Source organism: Macaca nemestrina, chromosome 3 (genome assembly GCF_043159975.1).
Source record: "Macaca nemestrina isolate mMacNem1 chromosome 3, mMacNem.hap1, whole genome shotgun sequence".
NCBI classification, from domain to species: Eukaryota; Metazoa; Chordata; class Mammalia; order Primates; family Cercopithecidae; genus Macaca; species Macaca nemestrina.
This window is the reverse complement of record NC_092127.1, coordinates 67,964,372-67,970,100: the sequence shown is the minus strand read 5'-3', so window position 1 is coordinate 67,970,100 and position 5,729 is coordinate 67,964,372.

Below are 5,729 nucleotides of genomic sequence, written 5' to 3'. Positions count from 1 at the left end.
AATACAACTGTTGAATCAAAGAGTATATATGTTTGTAAATGTGATCTATAATGCCAGATGCCCTCCAAAGAGGATAGAACAATTCACAATGGCACCATCCAGTTATAAGAGCAGCTGGTTGAGAAGGCCTTTATCAACAATTATTTTTATCTTGGCTAATATGCTCAGTGAAAAATTATACCTCACCATAGTTTTGACTTGCATTATTTTTATTATGAATGAGATTAAATATCTTTCCAATTGTTGACTGATAACTTGTATTGTCTGCTCTGTAAATGGCCCTTTTCATGTCATTGGCCTTCATTTCTCATGAGTTATTGATCATTTCCTTTCAATATGAAGGACCTCAATATATATTAGGGAAACTACACCTATGAGTTGCAAATATTTTTCTGTAGGTGATTGTTTTTCTTTTAAACTTGACTATTATGGCTTTGACCATTTATAAATCTTTAACTTTCAGTTCTAAAAGTTTAAGGTTTATTAGTTAAATTTAATCAGACTTTTTGTCATTTATGGCTACTAGATTTTATAACATATTAACACTTCTTGCAAAGTCAGATAATAGAATTTATTTTAATATTTGTATGATTTCATTCTTTTCATATTTAAATCATTGATCATCATGAGCTGGGAGTTATGGATCCAGTTTTAGTTTTTTGAGATGTCTATCCCAAAGAGGGGGGTCCTGGCACTATTTACTTAATAGTTATATTTTCTCTCTTGACTTAAAATGATGTTTTATACTACGTTTCTATCTGTGTTGAGACCTATTTCTGTCATTTTTATTCTATTTAATTGGTCTGTCTGCCTACTGTATGAGTACTACACTTCTTTTTAGACCCACTACCAAAAATAGAAAAATTGGGAAGGCATATTTGTCTGTGGGAAATCTAATGAATGTACTTTGAATCATTTGCATATGAGAAGGTAATGGTAATAATAAGTGGATTTATATTTTTAAAACATTTGGGGGGCCTCTAAAAATGTTACAATAGTTGTAAGTTTTGCTTTAGTATCTGGTAATTCTAGCCACTTATCACAGTCCAATTCTTTTTTTTAATTTTTTTTTAATTTAATTATACTTTAAGTTCTAGGGTACATGTGCACAACGTGCAGGTTTGTTACATGGGTATACATATGCCATGTTGGTTTGCTGCACCCATCAACTCGTCATTTACATTAGGTATTTCTCCTAATGCTATCCCTCCCCTAGCCCCTGACCCACTGACAGGCTCCGGTGTGTGATATTCTCTGCCCTGTGTCCATGTGTTCTCATCGTTCAACTCCCACCTGAGTGAGAACATGCGGTGTTCGGTTTTCTGTCCTTATGATAGTTTGCTAAGAATGATGGTTTGCAGCTTCATTCATGTCCCTGCAAAGGACATGAACTCGTCCTTTTCTATGGCTGCATGGTATTCCACGGTGGGTATGTGCCACATTTTCTTAATCCAGTCTGTCACTGATGAACATTTGGGTTGGTTCTAAGACTTTGCTATTGTGAATAGTGCCGCAATAAACATACGTGTGCATGTGTCTTTATAGCAGCATGATTTATAATCCTTTGGGTATATACCCAGTAATGGGATCACTGGGTCAAATGGTATTTCTGGTTCTAGGTCCTTGAGGAATCGCCACACTGTCTTCCATGATGGTTGAACTAATTTACACTCCCACCAACAGTATAAAAGCGTTCCTATTTCTCCACATCCTCTCCAGCATCTGTTGTTTCCTGTGTGAGACGGTATCTCATTGTGGTTTTGCTTTGCATTTCTCTGATGACCAGTGATGATCAGCTTTTTTTCATATGTCTGTTGGCTGCATAAATGTCTTCTTTTGAGAAGTGTTTGTTCATATCCTTTGCCTGCTTTTAGATGGGGTTGTTTTTTTCTTGTAAATTTGTTTAAGTTCTTTCTAGATTCTGGACATTAGCCCTTTGTCAGATAGGTAGATTGCAAAAATGTTCTCCCATTCTGTAGGCTGCCTGTTCACTCTGATGATAGTTTCTTTTGCTGTGCAGAAGCTCTTTAGTTTAACTAGATCCCATTTGTCTATTTTGGCTTTTGTTGCCATTGCTTTTGCTGTTTTAGTCATGAAGCCTTGCCCATGCCTATGTCCTGAATGGTACTGCCTAGGTTTTCTTCTAGGGTTTTTATGGTTTTATGTCTTACATTTAAGTCTTTAATCCATCTTGAGTTAATTTTTGTATAAAGTAAGGAAGGGATCCAGTTTCAGCATTCTACATATGGCCAGCCAGTTTTCCCAGCACCATTTATTAAATATTAAATAGGGAATCCTTTCCCCATTGCTTGTTTTTGTCAGGTTTGCCACAGATCAGATAGCTGTAGATGTGTGGTATTATTTCTGAGGTCTCTGTTCTGTTCCATTGGTCTATATATCTGTTTTGGTACCAGTACCATGCTGTTTTGGTTACTGTAGCCTTGTAGTATTGATGGAACGTATCTCAAAATAACAAGAGCTATTTATGACAAACCCACAGTCAGTATCATACTGAATAGGCAAAAACTGGAAGCTTTCCCTTTGAAAACCAGCACAAAACAATGATGCCCTATCTCACCACTCCTATTCAATATAGTGTTGGAAGTTCTGACCAGAGCAATCAGGCAAGAGAAAAAAATAAAGGCTTTCAATTAGGAAAAGAGAAAATCAAATTATCTCTGTTTGCAGATGACATGATTGTATATTTAGAAAACCCCACTGTATCAGCCCCAGATCTCCTTAAGCTGATAAGCAACTTCAGCAGTCTCAGGATACAAAATCAGTGTGCAAAAGTCACAAGCATTTCCATACACCAATAATAGACAAACAGAGAGCCAAATCATGAGTGAACTCCCATTCACAATTGCTACAAAGAAAATAAAATACCTAGGAATCCAACTTAGAAGAAATGTGAAGGACCTCTTCAAGAAGAACTACAAACCACTGCTCAGTGAAATGAAAGAGGACACAAACAAATGGAAGAACATTCCATGCTGATGGATAGGAAGAATGAATATTGTAAAAATGGTCATACTGCCCAAGGTAATTTATAGATTCAATGCTACCCCCATCAAGCTACCACTGACTTTCTTCACAGAATTGGGAAAAACTACTTTAAAGTTCATGTGGAACCAAAAAAGAGCCTGCATAGCCAAGACAATCCTAAGCAAAAAGAACAAAGCTGGAGGTATCATGCTACCTGATCACAATCCAACTCTTTAGAAAGAATTCTCCTGACACTCTTACTTGTCTGTTTTTTCACATGAACTTCCAAAAATTTGCTCTGGGTATTTTAATGAAATCACATTAAATGTTTTGTTGAATTTAAGGAGAATTGACAATGTCACAAAAATAACTTTATGCACACATCATTTCATAAATGCAGGTGATGGGTAGAAAAATGCACAGAGCGCTATTGCTGGGTCAGAAGGTAAATACATTTATAGTTTGGGTAAATATTGCCAAACTGCCCTCCAGACGGGTTATACCATTTTTTATTCCTACTGACTATCTGTGAGAATTCCTAGTTCACTATAGCTCGCCGTCACAACAACAATGTTCTCCAACTTTTGGATTTTTGACAATCTAATACGTGGAAAAAGAAATCTCAGTGTAATCTGAATTTGCACTTCCCTTATTAATAGTTAAATCAAGCATCTTTTCATGCTTAAGGGCCATATTTCTTATTCTATGAACTGCCTATTCATCTCTTTTGCCCTTTTTTTAAACTATAGTACTGGTTTGGGTTTTTTTCCCTTTAAAAATGTAATATCTTAATTTAAAAATACTTTATTGCTAAAAAATGCTAACAATCATCTGAGCCTTCAGCAAGTCAGTCTTTTTGCTAGTGGAGGATCTTGCCTCGACATTAATGGCTGCTGCTTAATCAGGACAGAGGTTGCTAAAAGTTGGGATACTGCAGCAATTTCTTAAAATAAGACAATAATGAAGTTTGCTGCATTGATTCTTTTTAACAAAAGATTTCTCTGAAGCAGACTTTTTTTTTCTAAGAGACAAGCTCTTGCTCTGTCACCCAGGCTGGAGGGCAGCAGCATGATCATAGCTTACTGTAGCCTCAAACTCTTAGGCCTCAGCCTCCCATGTAGCTGGAACTACAGGCATGCACCACCACACTAAGCTCATTATTTTTTCATTTCTTTTTTGAGAGAGAGGATCTCCCTATGCTGCCTGGGCTGGTCTTGAACTCCTGGCCTCAAGCAGTCCTCCTGCCTCAGCCTCCTAAGTAGCTAAGCATAAGCCACAGTGTCTAGTAGTAGAGCTTTTTTCAAAATTGGAGTCAATCTTCTCAAACCCTATGGCTGCTTTATCAACTAAGTTTATGGAACATTCTAAATCCTTTGTTGTCATTTCAACAATGTTCACAGCATCTTCACCAGGAATAGTTTCCATCTTAAGAAACCAATTTCTTTGCTCATCCATAAGAAGCAACTCTTTGTCCATTCAAGTTTTATCATGACATTGCAGCAATTCAGTCACATCTTCAGGCTTCACTTCTACTTCTACTTCTCTTGCCATTTCCACCATGTTTGCAATTACTCTGTTCACTGAAGTCCTAAGCCCCTGAAAGTCATTCATGAGGTTTAGAATGAATTTCTTCCAAACTCCTGGTAATGCTGATATTTTTACCTCTGTTCATGAATCATGAATATTCTTAACGGCTGTATTAATCTGTTCCCACAATGCTATAAAGAAATGCCGGCCGGGCGCCGTGGCTCAAGCCTGTAATCCCAGCACTTTGGGAGGCCGAGACGGGCAGATCACGGGGTCAGGAGATCGAGACCATCCTGGCTAACACGGTGAAACCCCGTCTCCACTAAAAAATACAAAAAACTAGCCAGGCGAGGTGGCGGGTGCCTGTAGTCCCAGCTACTTGGGAGGCTGAGGCAGGAGAATGGCGTAAACCCTGGAGGCGGAGCTTGCAGTGAGCTGAGATCCGGCCACTGCACTCCAGCCCGGCACTCCAGCCCGGGCGACAGAGCGAGACTCCGTCTCAAAAAAAAAAAAAAAAAAAATGCCTAAGACTGGGTTTATGAAGAAAAGAAATTTAATTGACTCCGCAGTTCTACAGGCTGTACATTAAGCATGGCTGGGAGGCCTCAGGAAACTTACAATCATGGCAGAAGGTGAAGGCGAAGCAAGTACATCTTACCATGGTGGAGGAGGAGGAAGACAGAGTGACAGGGGAGGTGTTACACACTTGCAAACAACCAGATATTGTGAGAACTCTATTATGAGACAACACTAGGGGGATGGTGCTAAACCATTAGAAACCACCCCCGTGATCCAGTTACTTCACACCACTCAGCACTTGGGATCACAAGTCAACATGAGATTTGGGTGGGAATACAAAGCCAAACCATATCAATGGCATCTAAAATGGCGTATCTTTTCCAGAATGTTTTCTATTTACTTTGACCAGATCCGTGAAAAGAATCACTATCTATGACAGTTATGCCCTTACAAAATACATTTTTTAATAAGACTTAAAAGTTGAAATTACTCCTTGATCTATGGGGTGCAGAATATATGTTGTGTTAGCAGGCATGAAAACAACATTCAGCTCCTTGTAAAGCTCCAACATTCACTCCTTAAGTGACAAGGTGTATTGTCAATGTACAGTAATATTTTGAAAAGGATTTTTTTTTTTTTTTTCTGAGCAGTAGTTCTCAAAAGTGAGCTTAAAATATTCAGCAAAGCATGCTATAAAC